This window comes from Oreochromis niloticus, linkage group LG12 (genome assembly GCF_001858045.2).
Source record: "Oreochromis niloticus isolate F11D_XX linkage group LG12, O_niloticus_UMD_NMBU, whole genome shotgun sequence".
NCBI lineage: Eukaryota > Metazoa > Chordata > Actinopteri > Cichliformes > Cichlidae > Oreochromis > Oreochromis niloticus.
This window is the reverse complement of record NC_031977.2, coordinates 2,072,378-2,091,882: the sequence shown is the minus strand read 5'-3', so window position 1 is coordinate 2,091,882 and position 19,505 is coordinate 2,072,378. Positions and strand designations below refer to the sequence as shown.

Genomic DNA, 19,505 nt, shown 5'->3' with positions numbered 1-19,505 from the left:
TCAATCTTATATTCCCTTACTTTCCTGTTTTATTACTAATCAAAAATATTTAGTTACATTTGCCCCCACTGTCTGTTTACTCCAAAAAACATTAACTTTTCTGGTCGAACAACACTGAACCTCACTTTTAGTTTCTTGATCTTGGAAAAGATCTTTAGAGAAAGATCTCCCTCTAGTGGTAAAGTACAGAGTTGTGAATTAATAAATAAGTTCTAGTTTCCAATTAAAACCACAAGAGGGAGGCATAAAGCCAACGACAGCCGCTTCCATTCAGAGGAGCATGGGGAGAGTGAAATCCAACAAGTGGATATGAAGTGTTTAAACACATTTACACATTTCATATGTGTAAATAACGAGTGGTAACAATGGTCTGTGATCTCAGAGAACTTAAATAAATGAAAGTAAACAGCCTCTTTGTTGTCTTCAACATCTCTGTGCGGTGGACGGAGTGCAGAGCTACAACGCAAGGTGTAGAAATGTGTCAGGAAGACGTGACTCCTGGTTTCAGGGGAAGCTGGCTGCAGGGGGACAGGGTGAGGCAGTGGTCCAATGTTAAGGTCCAGGTTCAGATGAAGTTCACACAGGACTCCCCTGGCTGCCATTGGAGCGCCAGGTGGCACCATGGAGAGGGTCATAGGTCATGCACAGTTCAAAAAGTGCTGACCTCACCGTGACTCCACGCTGACCTGTTTGTGTGCAGCTCTGCTCATAGTTCCTCCATAAACCTGCAAGAGGAAAAAAGGCTGTGTGTGTGTGTGGAGGAGGGGTCGCTAAGAAGTAGAAGGAAGCCAGAGAGGAACTATTAAACCTGCACACACACTGAATGGTGGGCATTGTCAGCTTGCTGCAGGAGAAGGCGTGGATTTATGAGGCCAGGCATGATTGGGTTGTAAACTTGACGAGGTGGGTTCGCTCTGTTAGCCCTATTCTCCTCCCAGGATGCTGCAGTGCACGCACTGGGCAAGGGTGACGCAGAGGTCAAGGGGGGCTGAAGAAAGGCTCCTCCGCTTGTAAATGCTGTGACAGGGCTGGGAATTCACAGACCTCCATTCAGTGACCAAAAAAAGCCAGGTCAGGGACCAGATAGCTGAGTTAGCAGCAGCTGTTTCCAACACTAGCCCAGTACATGAAGTCCTAATATCAACTGTGTTATCTCTTAAATGTTTCTTCTTCACTAGAATTTCTATCTCTGAAGGTGAATCGTGTATTAATGTGGTCACAAAGCAGCAGATGGTCATTTATTGGAGATGGATTTGTCCACCATAGGGCTGTAAACCTATGACAGTGTGCTGTCCTGGCCACAGATGTTCAGAGCTCTTTGGGGAAGGAGGGTAAAGAGGTGAAGTCCATTTAAAAAAGAAAGAGCTGCATACTTCATCACTCACATGTTCATTTCCATCAGTCACTTCTCTCATTGGAAGTTAACCATTTAAAAGTCAAATTCATGCAAATCTCTTGAATTCGTGCAGCAGTGACATTTGATTTGATTCTGAGAATAGTTAACTGAGCATGTCAGAGATGAACCTCGGGCCAAAAACACTGAGTGTGTTTGAATTAATAGAAGGTCTGTCTTGAACAGGGAGCCATGGAAGTGCCTTTATTACTGGGAATAATATTTTCCTGTGTATGTGTAAGGATCCCGGCTGCTGCATTTGAATGTGCTGAACTAGTTCTACTGAAAGTCCTACAGGTACAGCGTTACAATAATCTGACCTGCTTGTTATGAATGCCAGGTCAGAGTCAGGTTTTTTTTACTTTTGATATATTTTTCAAGTAATTGGAAGGAGTTCTGGTGGCCTTATTAATATTATTATTCTAAAATTATTAAGAAGTTAAATCTGATCAAATTTAGACAAATGAGAAATATCTGTCTCGTCTCAGAGTTTTGAGACATCAGCAGTTACTGTCAGTGCAGCTCAGTGTGAAGTTAGAAGATCAGAGGAAAATGACAAGTATAACTTTGTATCACCTACATAAGAGCAGTAGGATACATTATAACTCTTAATATTATTACCAAAATGGTAGATGTAAAGGTTAAAGAGTAGTAGACCAAGGACAGACCCTTGAGGAACCCCTGACTGAAGCCTGTGCAGATCTAAAGTAATCGATCAACATATTAAAAGTTTGACCCTTTAACTGTGATGTAAACCAATCAGGAACCTGACCTGTTAAACCAACAGAATCATGAAGTCTTTGAATAAATATTAAAGGGATCAAATAAAACCACGACTGTGAGTCACTGCTGGTCTTCAGGTCCTCGGTGACTTTAGTAAGAGCTGTTACTGTTTCTGAAGCCTTATTGGTCCTTATCATTACAGACTGTGAGAAGTTATTCATACAGCTGTTTGTAAATGTTTTTTTCCCAAATGTTTTGCTGAGAAAGACAGTTTGGAAATATCTATAATTATTAAATACTCATGGCTCTGGAGTAGTGGAGTTATTACAGCACATTTGAGAGAAACAGAGCTGGGTGGATGGGATCCAACTGAAATGGTCTCTAGATTTGTAGAATTAGCAGGTATGTGGACTTTGAGCTCACAGCAGTAGTGTGATAAGAATGTGAAGCAGTGCTAGATAAACTAGAACAGGACACATTACCTCTAAAACTAGAACATTTGTTGTGGAAGAAAGAAGCAAATTCATGACATTTAGTTATTGAAAAAATTTGGTGAATGTGGTTTTGGAGTGATTAAGTTGTTTAAAGATGGACGAAAATAAACGACTGAATTAGACTCATTATTGTTAATCAGCTGGAAGCTGCAGGGTTGGGTAATGGGTCACTTTATTTCAGTGAAGGACATTTCCATAGGTTTCAAAATTAATTTGTAGTTTATGTATATTTTCGATTTTAAATGTAGTTGTTAATTTCGTGTTTTGAGCTCTGCCTCCAGTCGCCCCTGTGCTGACCTGGTCCTCATTCTTCTCTGACCCCCTCCCCTTCTGTGACCAATGGCTTATCAGTGTCCTTTGGTGATGGTCTGTGGTTTCGTGGTTAATCATTACCAGGTGGGGACGGGACTTTCTCTTCTCAACTTTGTCCCTGAGCAGTTGGACTGGCTGGATCTGTACACACCGTTTCTCACTGAGTCCTGTAACTGTTCTACTCAAAGTAGAAACAAAGCAAAATAATGTAATATATGTATTTCATGTCCATCTTAGTGCATGTGGACTTGTGGTATATAAAGAAAAAGAGGCCATGAAATAGTTTAAGAACACCATTTACTTCTTTTTGCATCTATCAGAGTGTACCTGGTTGACCGCGAGCAAAAATTGATACATTTAGTTTGTATATCAGTTTTGTTCCTTCAGTTATCATACCGAAATTCATTCCCATAAATTGGTATGACAAATAAATACTTTATAAAGGTAGGGATGAGCTCTTTGTCTCCACTGTCACTCTGTGTTTACTCATATGGAATATTGCAGGGTTTTTACCTCACGTTCATTAATTAATCAGTGACCTCTGCAGTGGTGCAGATTACAAATGATGAAGGTTAAATGTTGACATGACACGTAGGACGGGTTTTATGATATTTATAATATTCTAATATGTAAGTTGTTGCTTTGGCTCAGCTGTTGGATGAAAGTCATGCGAAGTCCTTTCATGTCATTGTTCTCATTGTTCGCTCTGATGTGCTAAAATATTTGCAAACAGTTACAGTGTAACAGTGAAATGAAAGGTCATAGAACAGCAGAATACTTTATCTGTGTGGTGAATTTGCTACGGCCCTTATTTTCCTGGTGCTGCTGCCCATGGACGGGGAGTATGGGGAGATGTCAAGCTGATCCATCAGTAGTTTGTATCAAGGACAGGACTGTTAGAAAAGGAGAAGATGTGGAATACGTTTCTGGAGTTGTCATCATTCTGACAAAATAAACACTCTTTACACAACGTCAAAGCTGCTTCTCATTTGGTTTTACTGGTAGAGTCACTACACAAAAAGTGTCATGTGTTAAAGGCTTTGAGGCAGCTGCAGACCAGCGCTGTGTTGCTGTTTCGGACGATGAGATCTGAGATGTGCTAAAGCAGCTGACCTGTAATGCAAACGTGCCTCGTGAATGCACCACTCCACAGCTCACACCATAAGGGGGCAGTAGATCCCTGCTGGACCTCCATGTGACGTATGATCCCACGTGCCACCTGGACCCAGTGAACTCAACACCCATATGGAAGTACTTGGCCTGTGCCCAGCACATGCCTTTCCTTTGTCCTCACATAACTGGGCTAACTTCATATGGCTGTGTCCAGAAGTCATTCAGGATCACCAGGTTTTGATTTTCCTGCGTGCTACACAGCAGAACAGTCAAACACTTGCCACTGCCTCCTCTTTATTCCCTTTAGCTCCCATAGAGTGGATTTCACTGTTAGAAGAGTAAAGACAAATTTCTTCTTCTTTCATTTCTCTTTTCTTCTCCCTGCTCAGAACATGGCAGGGCTCTGCTGACCTCTGTGCTTTGTCATCGTTTTAGCCTTTTAATAATTTATGTTGAGCCTAGATTTCATTCGCTGTGCCTTTTTTTTTTTTTCGCTTGATGCGAGTCGTGTTGGCGTTGGACTGCAGGTCAGCCTGCGGAGTGTTTCCAGGTCAGGGAGAAGTGGGTCACGCAGTTCCCAGTGTCAGTGCCTATAACTTCACAGTGTATGATGACAAAGCCTAACACCACAGGCATAAACAAACACAGTTTGTGTGGCCCTGATATAAGTAGCAAACCATATCCATCCGCCGCGTGCAGGCCTCTGTAGATAGTCCACTTTACTCACAGTTGCAGAGAACCTGCGCTGACATCTCATTTACTCAGTTATTTGTACATTAGTTCCTCACTGAATGCCAGCACAGTTTACCTGGAGCTTTAGAAATGCAGCAGACTTAGAGTAGCTCCAGTTTATAGAAGACGAGTGTTTTCTGCTGCAGCCGAATCCCAAATAAGAGGATTTCTTTACAAAGGTCGACATTTAAATTTATTCTCTCTACATTCATCTTCAGTTGTTTTTTGTGCTCAGGTCAAAGTATTTAACTTTTCAGTTCTTTCTTTCATAAGATATTGTAGTATTTTAAACATGGATTTGTGCACGGAGTCTATTTTTTGCTCCCTTAGTGATAATACACAGATATGTACGCAAAATGGATCTGTGTCCGTCTGCTGCTCGGTAAACCAGTTAAGTGACGCAGGCTGCTCCTCAGTGCCCCCTCCAACACTTTCCCACTGTAAATGTAAAAAACACACACACACACACACACACACACACACACACACACACACACACACACACACACACACACAGTTTGGGGGTCTACTCTGGCTGGAAAAACATCAGTGTGTTTGAAATTTCCCAGCATGTTAACATAACCTTACAGGGCAATTACAGCACGATTATTCCCACATGTCTGTATCTCCTCCAGTGACATATGGAAATAAGGCTCAACTGTTTCCCTTAAAAAAGTGTATATATTTAATCATATTTAAGGTGATTATAAACTGAAGTCATAATATGTTTGGGTGCCGGTCGTGTAATTACCAAAAGCTAAAATTCAACCCCCCACAGCTGCCATGTCCCTGACAGGCTCACTTCTAGCCTTGGAATTCCTGGAATGTCATGAAGTATGATTGACTTTGTAGCTTGTTGTATTTCCAGCCTGACTAAAGGAAAACGAGGCCACATTAACAAACAGGAGCAGAACTATCGCTCAGGCTTTCAGTTAGTAATGGAAAACTTGGGTTGTGGAATTCAGCATCTGGATCGTAGTGGGAAGACCGCTTCAGGCAACACACCGAGCCCCCTGCCTACGTTGGGACTGCCCACACTGAGGGAACAGTCACCAGAACATAACAGTAATGCTAAAGAAATGCAAAGTGGTGTCCTTGATATTCACACAGAGCCAGGATTCAGGGAATCACCAATCACATGAAGCCTGGAAAAAAGAAAAACATGCTTTAGTCATTCTCAGTAATGCATCAGTCATACGATACAGTGACACCAATAATAAACAGATGATAAGATTATACAGGGAGTGGTTCTAATTCTTCCTTTCAGTGACATATTGTATTCTATGATATATTAATGTTCTTAGATTATCCCATGTCCGAGTTTTTGTTTGATCCAAAATGTGTCACTCTGCTGATGTATGGAAAACCAAGTTTCAGTAAAATTCTTCCTTCCTCACTTTCGGAGCATTTATGATTAAGAAATTAAGAATTCTGTCCTTACATATGTGCACGATTAAAACCCAGTGTTGTACTAGCAGGTGCTGGGACTCTGACAGGCCCACTGTGGGTAAAACAGTCTTAAAATCTTCTTTGTTTGTGTTTTTAGATGATTTTATGTGGACATTGTCCAGACCAAAATACTAAATTTTGCTCTACAAAGGCCTGATATTGACTTACGAGGACATTATACAGCCACTGTTCTATTGAAATTTAAAACAAATGTCCTCATATGTGGATATCAGGCCCTTGTAAACAAAATCGGGTAAAAAGATAATTCTTTTTTTTTTTTTTACATTCATGAGGTGCCAATCGGGCCAAATAGCAAAGAGACTTTAAAAACGCATGCCATGAGTTCTGGTCTTAGGAGGTTAAGAGAAATCGCTTGCTCCCTCTGATCAACTTCTTTTTTGAATTTAATTGCCATAAAAAAGACAAAAAAGTAATTTTGTAGATGTGTTTCAGTTTGCCCCCCCCCCGCTGTTACTTTGTGGTTATTGTGTAATTTTACACTAACGGCTGCACAACAACAGTGGATAACAACATTCAGAATTCTAACCGCACACAGACACACAAACAAACAGACACACCAGCCGTGTGACGGTGCTCGTTGTGCAGAAGGTGCAGTATACATATGGACAATCATAATCCTGCTTTGGTATGCTTTCAGAAATGCACAACAATTTAAACTAAGTGATGTACTAAACATGTAATATGTGTATGAAGTTCTAGAGCAAAGGTGTATGTGTGTTCTGTATACTGACTTCATCTGCCAAAGCAGCATTTGAAGAATTTGCTGCTGGGATCCGTCCACACAGATAGTTTCAGGATTTATTAGTCCGGCTAATAATGTTTCTGAAATCGCATGTTTAAAATGACCGTAGTAGGTTCATGAGATTGCATATCATTAGAATCCTTGTTACCCTGAATAGTCCTTATAAACAGAGGGCTGCTGGGTAATCAGCAGCTCAGGGTGTGTTGTGTCTCAGTTTACCCAAAGAGCTAATTCCTTTCATTACTTTGGAAGCGTCAGAGGTGGATGTTACTTAAACCTGGGTGAAAACCAGGACAAATTATGGCTCTACACACCGCTAGCTGTTAACAAAAAACTGGTATATGTTTGAAAAAGTGTTCATAGGGCAGGATCAGTGATGGTAATTTAAAATAAGTCTTATGTACAGATGCACGCAGGGCTTCTGTGTGTGCATCCAGTACATCCATTACTCCCATGTTACTGGGAGTTAAAGTAGCATCTGCTGCTGCTTTGGCAATCTCAGACTTCATGTGTGTCACAATTATTTCTGTGAACAATTATATTACACAACATGAGCTCCCCTCCACAGGAGCCCGGCCCCAGTCACATTCACTGCTTTATTATCTGATCACTTTCTTCATTTGGTGAACCCACCCTCTCTTCTGTCTTTCTCTTGGAGGCCTTCTACAAAACAAGCTTCTTCTTTAAACCCAGTCTTGGTGTTTGGGTAATGGGGTGTTTGAACCGCAGTCTGCATTCATTGATCAGTGAGTTATTCTGTTGCAAACCCACCGACAGCAATGAATGTTTATTGCAGCCTTAAGAGTAAGCTCTTCCAGAGGTGCAGCTCCTCTGATGAGATCTGTGCAGGAGACTCGATGGTGACAGGCTTGATCCAGAGTCCATGTCCAGATGTTGTTGTTTTGTTTTGTTTTCTTAAATGTTGCAGTTAATAAGAGCAGAACTAAAATCCAGAGTCATTTGTGCTGTGGTGTCCCTCAAGGTACAGTCAACGGTCGATGGTTTTCAGTCAGAGCTCAAACTCACCGACAGCGTTGAATGTTCCCCACGGGCACCAGAGAGTGACTGTTTTACAAACACAACATTTTAGTAAAGTAAACATTGTAAAATGTGTTGAGCTGTAAGAACCTGTAAATAGGATCGTCACTATACTAGGATTTCAAACTTGATACTAATATTCAGTAAAATACTTGATACGTGATGACATTTTTATTATCACAGACGGGGAAATGACAAACTCAAGAGACAATTTTCAAAATATAGATTAGAGCAACTCTTGTCTGTCCAGATCTATTGAGCCACAGCTCGCTCGCTGTTTCTGTCTGGTTCTCCGTAGCTTTTTCTCTGTTTCAGTCTTGGACTTGAAGAGAAGAATAACATTTTTAGACATGAATAATTGTGAATTAACACTGACTTCAACTGAATAAGGGAGCAGCTGAATATATCTGAGTAAATGTAGCTTTTTTGACTGTTAATGTTACAGGGTGTCAGCCTTTCAGATGTTTTGCCAAGTTTGTTTTGCTAATAGTCAGCAAAGATTGAAAGTTTAGAAACGAGTTGCAATGTGTCAGCAAAATTAGCTTGTGTGCAGGCTGTTTCTTTGGTTAACTCTACTCTATCAATAAACATTGAGTTTATTAGCATTGCTTACTTTTAAACGTAAACTGTATGCTAGCATTGCAGAAACGACAGCCATGAAGTTAGCTACTGTACTGTATTTTATTAGCCTGTGGTTGCTAGCTGTTACATAAAAACAGCCTGAGTAGGTAAAATCATTTATAACAGATCTTCTGGGGACTACCCAAAGCTAGGAAACATTGTTTACCTGGCATGATATCATTAGCTCATCAGACAGTGTATGTTTGGTAGTAGCTATATATTGGTAGCTAATATTCTAATAATATATGAAAATCAATCTTGCTGCCGTGAACCATCTCAGGCCTAATAAACATTGAATCATATACTACTTGAAATGTATTTTATTGAAATTATTTTAGTTTTAATAATAAAAATCAGCAGCTGTACGGGTGTGTATGTAAACATACTGGCCTTTAAAGGGTTAAAATCCCCAAATAATTAAATATGATTAGTTTTTAAAAAACTGATTTTTTTTTTTCACAGCTTTTTTGGGGAAGCTGTCATTTTGTGGCCTCGGGTCACGAGTGTCAGTTGTCTTTTTTTAATCTGATGTTACATAAATTGCTGCGATCATACAGCAGTTTAGGGGAAGGTGTCTGTCGAAGAGCATTGAATTAAACTAACTGCATTCAAATACTGAGCAGCTTGATAGTTACTTTGTTGATACATGAAGTACATGTTAAATTATTACCTGTTGGGTAGTAAAGTGCTTTTGAAAAACCCATATTTGTCTCACACAGACACCCTAAACTGCTCTAACATCAGGTGTGCCAGACTTTTCTGTGTTATGTGGTTATAAAGGTGAGAAATATTAACTTTGAAGGTAATTTTCCACAAAAACGACAAGCTGTGCTGTTTCACAAGCCTTGGTGTCTGTCAGTGTGTGCTGCTGTGTATCTCTTGGCCCGTGTGGAGCGCCTCCATGCCAAAGCACGTTACCACCCTTGTTGGCGTGCAACCTCGAGTGATGGTGACGAGAAGCCAGCAGGAGCGAGCGAGGAGAGGCGGTGATGCAAAGGTTGTGGTTTCCTTTAATAGCCTCGCAGACACGATGAGCGCCATTGTCATCGTCTTCATTTTCACTGAACTACCAAGAAGACTCGTGTGTCTGCGCTGAGCCTGTGCTGCTGTCACGTTCAGCCTGAAGCAGAAAAGAACAAAAAAGAAAGCGAGGGTAAAAAATCAGACAAGTTGCAACTGAAAAGACAAAAGATAAGAGTCAGTCAGGCTGGTGGAAGGAGGCGAATGAGCGTGATCAGAGAATGCTGCCATACCCCACAGCTTAAACTAGTGCACTGCAGTGTTGAGCTAGTTAGAAATTACTGTTCCCTTTACCCTGCGCTGAACCTCAGCTACTGCTCTGGGAGTGCGCCTTCCTGTGTTCGCCTCTTTGAGGTTGGAAAATCATGCAGTCATGTTTTATTAATGCTCTCTCTGTCTCGCTCTCTGTCTCTCTCTCCCGTTTTGCCTGCTTCCCCACAAAAGTGAAGAAGAGACTTGGAACAATGTGTTTTATTTGTTCTGCATCCTCTTTTCACATTGAATTGAGCCGCTTTATGTAGGTTGAGGTTTTGATTTGGAGGGGAACTGAAACCTGTTAGCGAGCTCGGGAATAGATGATGCAACTCATTGTGCAGAGATTTGTTGTGCAGGATTAGTGTTGAGATGGTGGATGTGCACATTCTCCTGCTTTCTGCATAATGAATGATCACTTTGGGAAGAGAGGCACGATTCACTCTCTCCCACTTTGACACAGTTCACTGACCATAGAGGAGACATCACCGATGTCCGAGTGTTGTCGCCCCAAATCATCCAAAACCTGGAATTCTGAAGATTATTTGTCCATCAAAATTGTCCCGTTTAAATAAAATGACCAACATGGCATCACAGAAAGGCTCTCTGATAAATAGATAAATACTTCTCTGTATTGGACTGTAGCTTGTGAATCACTTGGTATTCCCACGTGAATTTATGAGCCGTGGTCAGGCAGACGAAACGGTTTCTTTTCACTGAATAAATTCTCCCTCGTCTACCTAATTTCCTGCAGTGTGTTTGCTCTCAGACGAGGTGGGAAGTAATCATTTTTCAGGCCCCTTGGCTCAGGCTTCAATGGCTTCCCCTCTTTGGCATTTGGACTTGTTGGCTGCGAGCCCGAGATGCACAAAAGCTTTCCCCCACTCAACTCCCACTTCCCGTGTGTTAAGGGGCTACGCATCCACGCCATCACCTCAAACTGACGACTTATTGAACAGTTTTAGGTGTGGTTGTACTTCCTTTTTTCCTTTGAGTAATACTCCTACTGGCGTGGGTATTATCATAACTGAAAAAGTTTGCATAACTGACAAACTTTAAAAAAGTTTAGGGTGTAAAAATAGCCGAGGGCAAGCATGAGAGGCTGACGGGGCCAGAGGGAAGAGTGCAACAGTGTGACTGAACCAGTGTGAACCCTGCGTCGTCAGCACATTCCTGGGGTTGGACAATGAGAAGCACACTGTGTACTGAGTGGCGCTGCCTGCATAGCTGGCTGCTGTGCAGCCAGGAGTACGTGCTGCCTGAAATGAGGCCAATGCAACACAGATGCACAAAATTCTGCAAAATGAGCTTCAAAGTTTTGAGATGCAGATGTCAGTAATGTTAGGCCTCAATGAGCTGGGGAAAAGTGACCAGGGTAACTGTGGCACTGTCACTTGCCCTTTGGTACCATTAACCCTGCTGAAAAAGTCTGATGACCTAAACACTTACTTAAATTGAAAAACGTGGTCTCTGTGGAAATTTATTCTTGGAGTAGAACAGGAGGCCATGATTTTTATTGGACTTGGATTTGTTCGATTTAAGGTAACTGATCCTGGATTAGAGGCTGAATGATTCCAAACTCCTGGAAACTCAGTATAAAATCTTCTTGTGCCCTTTTCACAAATGCTGCAGGCACCCATAAGACCGAACATATTTAGGAAATGTGTAGTATCGGTTCCTGCCGCTGACCATCCAAAACTTTCTTAACATGTGCGCGTTTCCTCTGACAGTACAAATGTTATGCACCTAGCATAACTGTAGCCACAGTTAACCCAACACTCCCAGCACAGCTCCAGTGCTCGTTCAAAAATAGGCTACTCGGGCTGGGAGCCTGCCAGCATATGCTCTCACACACTTTCCCATTCCATCAAGCCTCTTGACAATGATCATTATACGGTCCACTGGTGCTGTGAGACATCTCCTAATGGAAGAGCACGAGGAGATTAAATCGCTAAAATCACTTGCGCCGCGAATGATCCTCTTGGTGGGCAAACTCAATCAAACCCAACAAATATGCCTTAATTGCTGTGTCAGTCGCAAAATAGGCTTAAAGTCAGATTGGACGTTTTAATATCTGCTCGAATTAAGAAGTTTATAATGAGATGCTGCAGTGCAGCGGGGTCACTCTGTATCGCATTTAGCTGTCACACGTTTCCAAATAGAGCTGTAATACTGGCTTCATGTCATGCATTCGGGATGATGTCACTGGATTGATCTTATATTTAAAACTGACACTTCTAGCTGCTTTGATTGGTAAGAAAAATGAACAAATCACATCTTAAACATTATTGTTGGTATTAATTTGTCTGCTGGCAGCACTGCATTCAAAACACAGGTACAGAGAGTCTGTGTACAGCGAAGCATCTTATTAATGCAGTATTTGGTTTTCGAATATTACATTTAACACCGGTGCACAGTTACTGTGACACCCCAACGTCAAACATACTTGTTTGGGACGTCACAGTTAAGTTCAGTTTGAGTTGAGTAGGTAGGGTCAGATCATAGAATCAGTCGTCTCTGCATCTATAAGCATTAATCTAGTCAGATTAATCTAAACTTTATGTTGTTTTGGCAAAATGCAAACGTGTCGAGCTGGTGAGATACTCTGTAACCTCGACTCTAGACAAGCACACAAAGATCACTATTATATTGTCATTTTACGTAATATTTAAACATCATGATTATCTGTGACAAAGGTTGGTGCTGCGTCTCAAAGCTCTGGGCTCGGCCTATTTCAAGATTCAGCGTTTGTCTACAAGTACCAGTTCTCCGTTCTGACCAAACACAGCATTAGAATATTTTCTATGAATATTTCTGAGGATCTAGCGGATGTTTACAGTCATTCATAAGCATACTTGCTGAACTTGCAGCGTCCATGCCAGGCCTGCTCCAGTGCAGGGACTTCCTCAGGCGGAGTGCCAAGCCTTTCCAGAAACTCCCTGCCTCCACGTGCCATGGATCATCTCGTCAAGGCTCCAGGGGTTTCATTTGCAACTTTAGCTCGTGGCCAGGCCAGCGCCTATTCCTGCTGCCAGTCCCTTCCTCAGCATTAACCCGTGACTCTTTCTTACCTCTCCCCTCCATCTCCTTGTCAGTTCCTCGTTGCAGCAGGCTTGCATCCTCCCCTTTTCCCTGCTGATTGGCGTGCTTCTGTTTTTCCTCTCTGCCTCTGCACCTTTGAACCCGGCGTCGATGCACTTGATCGCGTCACGTCAGTCTGGCTGCGGCTGACTTATCCACTCCTGCAGCACGCCTGAGAGAACTGCACTGTATGTCACACTGCTCTCTCTTCTCCAAAGCTTTGTCGGCTCATTTCGGTCGTGAGCACCAAGGCTGATGAATATGTATCTGCGGCTCTTTCCCGCAGCAGTTTTGAGGATCTCTAACAAAGCGGGATGAGAGAGCCCTTTGTGGCTGTCTGCTGGATTTAACCGTGACATTTCTCTGTTGCCTGCTGCCACTTTTTATCTTCGACAGACTTTATTCCCAGGTCGCGCTCGCGCCCCCCTTTGAACGCTGCCATTGTCAAAACTCAGACCCGCAATCCGCATTTCAGCTATGATATATATCGTTATTAGCGACATACAGTCTCTTTGAGCCTTGGTGCCTTAGTTGAGTCAGAAATGTTTCGCTAACAACACTGAAAGAAGCCAAAAAGCTCACTTATGGTACATAATCCGTGTTTTTTAATATGTGAAGTCGCCGCAGTGCAGTGGCGAGAACTCGAGGATCAGCGTTTCCTCTGCACTCCAACTTGCTGCGGTAAATCGCAGCGAGCGGTGAACCAGGCCGTCGCCATCTTCGTCATTGTCGTCATCATCATCATCTTAAACCACTTTCTGCACCCACCCCACCCACAAACAATGGCACAGAGCGAGGGGAGTGAAAATTCTGATTTCATATTTGTGTTATCAGTGGGAGGCAGCAGGGGAATGACCTGGATACTGCTCAACCTTTAATCCCGCCCGTGCCGCCTTACAGCCAGGCGCTGGATGGAGCTCGCTCTGTGAGCAAAGCCGCTGTCGGGTGTAGTGAAACACCTCGTTGTCACACCCGTGATGTTTCAGTCTTTACTCTGCCATCCCTCTTTCCTGCACCACCCTGTCCTCCATTTTTAGCGCCGTTCTTCCTAAGCTAAACTAAGCCACTGCGCTCCGTTTGTATTTTGTCTTTATTTTATTTCTATGAAGCCACGTTACCCAAACATCACAAAGCATTGCACCCCTTCCCAGCAGGAGATTGTGGGGACACTGTGCCCTTAATGCGCTGCACTGCGCTTTGTGCTCTGTTGACCCGATCAGCTCCGCCTAAGCTCGAGTTAAGCTCATCTTTTTTGTCCTACTGTATTTATGAAAGACGGGCGACCGTCGAGCAGATATCGACGTTCGTCGGACACTGCGGTATAACTCGGGGACGTCTGAGTTGGAACGCCGCAGAGGTCGGAGTCAGCTGATCCTCTGCGGTTTGACGGCAGAGTTGCCGAGGCCGCTGCTTTTCGGATAGTCGCTCAGGGACTTAACCCTCCTGCTTTGGCACCTTCCCCCTCTCCCTGTGTTTCGCTCTCTCTAGCAGAGGAAAATCTCTGCTGAATTTGTGTCTCCTTTCAGATTTCTAAGAGGCGTTAAACCTTTCTGGATTAAAGAAGGTAATCTGACAGGCAGAAGATTGTATTAGCCCGAGTGTTGGCAGAGCTTTTAATTTCTCCTCTCTTTTCATCCCCCCATCCCGACTGCCTCTCCTGCTGACCTGCTAGATGGTATTATTGTGTTTTTCCTTTTGAATTACAGCAAAAACATCCACATCTTCCCGCTAGTCACGCTCCTCTTTTCGTCTCTCACGCTCTCTATCCCACTCGTTCCATATCTCGCCTTCCTACCTCTCTTTCTCTCTGGCTCTTCCAGCAGTGACAGCATACTTGCGTGAACCCATGATTTATCATTTGCTAATCCGTGCTGATTATGGAGCTTTCCACGCGGCCCTTATCTGTTGCTGAGCTCGCTTTTCACTCCGTAGCTGCCAATTATCTTTGAGGCAGCCTGCAAACAGACCTGTCTCTGTCAGCCAGCTGCACAAGCGCCACCGAGGCCTCTTACTCTGTATACACAAGTGTGCGTGCACCGGAGCGCTACCGACAGCCTCCCTGGGTACATGTATTTTTGGTCCGAGTGCTTATTGAAATGTCAGTACTGAAAAAGCTCAATAAGGTCTCGCCGAGCCCCACTGCAGAGGGGAGGGACGTGAAGATGAAGGCTGGAAAAGTAACCTCCATCATGCACTCTGGAGCCCCAGAGACAGCCACTACACCCTGAAGTTTGCATGTTAGTGTATCAGCATCAAGGTCAGGGATTCGTGTGAGCTGCCACCTACGCAGTCAGGATGGGAGAGCTGGGATGGCGATGCCTCGTCGTGACTCGCCCAACACTTCCTCTAGCTGAGTGACGGCACGGCCAGCTTTGGCATTTGACAGCACGAGGTCATGGAGGGGAGTGAGGCCTTGCCCGCGGGGAGGGTATGCAGATCACGGCGGCGCTCAGCTGACGCGGCGTCCAACCGTCAGCGTAATGGGAAGTGACATGCACATCAGAGCAATGTGGGTCAGAGCTCCAGACGACCAGCCCACGGCCTGTATCTGCTCCGCCTGTCTAATCTGCTGCAGCTCGACCAGACGAGGCTCTCTAATCGACCTTGATATTCAGTGAGCACGCATTACCATCTCCCCTTGTGCTTCAAACACACTCACGCACACGCACGAAGGGACCATCTGAGACTTTTAAAAGGTTCAAATGTAGCGGCGTGCCGTTGTACGATGATAATTAATTGTCAGGGAGGAAGGAAACAAGCAAGCGCGGCACGCTTGGCCTCGGGCTCTGCAGCCATACGTGACAGGCCAGTTTGAGTCTGTTTGGACTCGACGATGTTCACGAACTCACCGAACTTGCGTTTATCGCACCGTCTCTGCTGCTGTTCCTTTGATGTGTTTAATCTCCACGCTGTCATCACTTTTAAAATATTTATGTGAAAGGCGGAATTCAAATGCCGGGGCCTGCAGTTTTTCTGCAGTGCGATGTGGACTGAGCTGTGTGTTTTTTTTTTTTTTTCTCCAGTGGCTGAAAATGGGTCGAATGGACACACAGCTTAACAGGATTCCCATGACATGGTTGGCGTCTGAAGGGAGGAAGAGGAAGGGAAAGGAAAGGCCAGGGAGGGGGCGGCAGTAGGAAGAAGCAGCGGTGTGGGGAGGGGAAAAAATAGCAAACTTTTTTGTGAGTGTTTGCTAAGCACCTGTGTACAGAAAACAACTCCATCCTAGCTGGAGGGTAATGACACATGTGCTGAGCGGGGGGCGGGGGGGACTTGAAGTGTTTTGACATTTTCAGCTCAAACAGGATTTTTTTAAGCAGAGGGAAGAGGCCCAGAGGAGTTCAGCCTGTGCAAATCTGCCTCTGCCTCATCAAAGGCTGTAATTTCCTGTTCATTTCAGGCCCCCATCCCCCAACCCCGAGCTCTCGTCTGCTAATCCCACCTCTGCAAAATGCCCCCACTGTCCCCCCCAATCCCAGGGCCCTCCTGCTGGTGTCCCGCCTGCCTACGCTTCAGCCTGCTCCACTCCGGGCTGGGGAGGCTATACGCTTTGTGTCAGCAGGCTTGTGGCAGAGCGTCGACAAATCCTCATTGTCCCGCGCGGGAGTGGTGACAGAGGAGGTGGATGGGAGGGGTGGAGGAGGCATCGCTGTCTGGTTTCTATTCAAAGCCACATATACACACGTGTGTATGTATATCGTACACACATGGGCCTGCGAGGGCACAGAGGGGTTTACACAGCTCCAAGCTTGGGACCAAAGTCCATCCAGAGCACAGGTCACAGAAGCACTTACACAACCGCTGCCTTCCCTGAACTGATCAGCCAATCAACAAGTGATAACCGGACCCGAAGCACCAAGAATTCAGCAAAACACAAAGAATCCCTCGAGTTCACGTTATCAGTGTGTCAGCACAGGACTCTGTAACATGCGATCCTTTAACAGTCAACAAAGTCCTCGCATGCAGACAAAACCCTTGTGTGTTAGCAGCTGCATGTGGGCCGAAGAGTGTAGTTTCCACTCAAAGCTTCTGTTGATTGGAGGTTACAGAGTGTACAACTTCAGCTGCCGGTGGTGAGGGCTGAGATGTGTATCTGGGTAACAAGACTCTACATGTAGAGGCATATCACAGAACGACTCTGTACTCTGTGCTTTCATGCCCTCGTCCACTTCTGTATTTGAAATTAATCTTTTCCAGACCGCGACTGTTCTGTTGTCGTCGTCGGTTTTAGTCCTAAAGCGATTATACTCGTCTGTAACAGCTGCTTTTTCTTTGTCATCACCAGCCCAGACTTTATGTTAGCGTCTGTATGTGTGAGCTGTTTGTCCTGGTGTTAAGCCTGTGTGATGGCTGTGGATGTGTTTTCCTGCAGTAGCAGCAGCCATGATGCACATCTGTGATCCGGGGAGATGTTTTTGTCAGTTGTTGCTTCCCCCTCACGCACGTAGCTTTGTTTTTTGTTTTTTGGGGGGGGTTTTTTGCAGTGGATTAAAAGCTTTGGACAAAAGCAGACCGGGACTAAAAAAAAAAAAAACTGGGACGGCCTGCATTTCCTGTTACTAAATGCATTCCAAAACCAGCGACCCCCACGCGAGCCGGCGGGGGAAACCAACGAAAAAGGGAATAGAAAAAAAAAACAGCCTGTGTGAAATCGCAGTTTCTCTTATCCTTCCTCTTTTGTCAGCATCTATATTAAAAACCACCTCCTACATTTACATTTACTTTGCTGCCTTTCTTAACTTATTGACATGCCATTTTTGAACTGGACAGGGTCAGTATTTCTTCTACACAAAGCAGCACTGAGAACATTTTAACTGTGACAGCATGGAAGATTATTTTTAGCTCATTCAACTGATGCATCCTCTGCCTGCTGAATGAGCAAAGCATGCTGGGGGTTTCTCAAAGCGGGAGAATTGCAAGGTGAGCACGCCGAGAGGCAGTCATGAAGCAGAGCGTGGACACCCCCTTAACCCCGACCACTCTAACCCTTGTGCTAAAGCCGGGGTGTCACCTCCCTTCCCCTCACGGAGCAGCAGCAGCAGCTGGCTGACCTGTCCCTCCGCTGCAGCCTCTAATGGCTGACCTGCCCTGTCTGGCCGGCCTCTGCTTGCTTTTGTCCGCTGTCTGCCTCAGTTCCTCCCCACTCAAACACTGCTGCTGACGAGCGTGCCCCGTATTCCCACAGAGCAAGCTGAGGTGAAGAAAAAAGAATATCCAGACAGACAGACACACACACACACACACAGACGCTTCACACTTTGCACACTTTGTCCGGCACACACAATCCCTCTGCCCCCCCAACACACACACACACACACACACACACACACACAGAGCCTCTGTCTGCTCTCACACAGTTTTGGACAAACCGTACCAAGCACTGAATAAAGAATGCTGCTTTAGCTGGAAATGAAAACGTTTCTTTGTCTTTTTTTACTAGTTTAAAAATTGTTTAAATAAAATAGCAGCTATTGGTTTGAGTGAGATTTTGAATGGACTCTAATTTGAAAGTACAGAAGAAAGAGTGAAAACATGCTTGAATCCGTCACACTGGAATTGAAAAAGACAGACGAACAGTTCAAATACTTACGTCAAGTGCGACCAAAAGTTCAGCGGCAGCGTGAAACTGTGGTGACTGGACGGAAGGAGGGAAAAATCAAACACGAGAGCAAAAAGCTTCCATATGCGAGGAGAAACCTCATTTAGACTGGCTGAGAATTCACTGCTGAAATGAGTTGAACGGGTTCCTCTCGCTCACTGTCTGCCTGTCTCTCTTCCAGACACACACACACACACACACACACACACACACACACACACACACACACACACACACACACGGATACATACTCCTGACACGCAGTCTTTCAGCGTGATCTCTCTGCCTCTAGTGGGAACTCAGCCAGTAGTTTGCAAATACAAGTGCCTTACAAATCTCTCCCTCTCCCCCTCTCTCGCCCTCCCTACCTCCCGTTCCTTCCGTGCTTTTACACAGATAAACAAGCACACGCATTCCCACATGCATGCACCCCCCACTTCCTTCACACACACACAAGTCTGGCGACGACACAAGTTATTGAACTGCTCCACATTTTCTTGCATGCACTATATATGAGGCGGTTGACGGACAGCAGCACATAGTCATGTGTGGAGCCAGGGCTGCTGTGATTGGCTGGAGGCCTGGGAGCCGAGGGGGAGAGGCGGAGGATGCCTGCGATTGGTCCGAGCTCAGACCATTGAAAGCAGAAGATTTTCTCTATTGAATGGCTGCTGCTCTGGGTGGAGCCTGAGTGACACTGCTTGGGGAAAAAACCTGCATCCGGAGAGTTTTGTGCCTTTATTGGAGTGTTAACAGCTGTGGATGAATGCTGTGGAAGTGTGTGTGTCACAGCTGGGACACTCAAACAAGGTGGTTCTGCACAGAAAAGACATTTTAAATGATTAATCAAATATTAGATAGTGCTCAGTTTAATTTACACGTTTTCTTTTGCATTAGTAAGCTTTGTAAACACAC

The 19,505-nt window shown here is 44.5% G+C and overlaps 1 protein-coding gene and 1 long non-coding RNA gene across 4 annotated transcripts in view; one reads left to right on the top strand and one right to left on the bottom strand.

Moving 5' to 3' along the window:
• nr6a1a (nuclear receptor subfamily 6, group A, member 1a) overlaps positions 1-19,505 on the top strand; it is a 134,584-nt gene that overhangs the window by 42,139 nt on the left and 72,940 nt on the right. The gene's annotated exons all lie outside the window — the stretch shown is intronic.
• Positions 8,174-19,091, bottom strand: LOC112841810 (uncharacterized). The gene is made up of 2 exons (XR_003213196.1): positions 18,582-19,091; positions 8,174-9,758 (listed from the first exon to the last, which is right to left on the bottom strand). It is a non-coding gene; the product is annotated as an uncharacterized LOC112841810 (long non-coding RNA).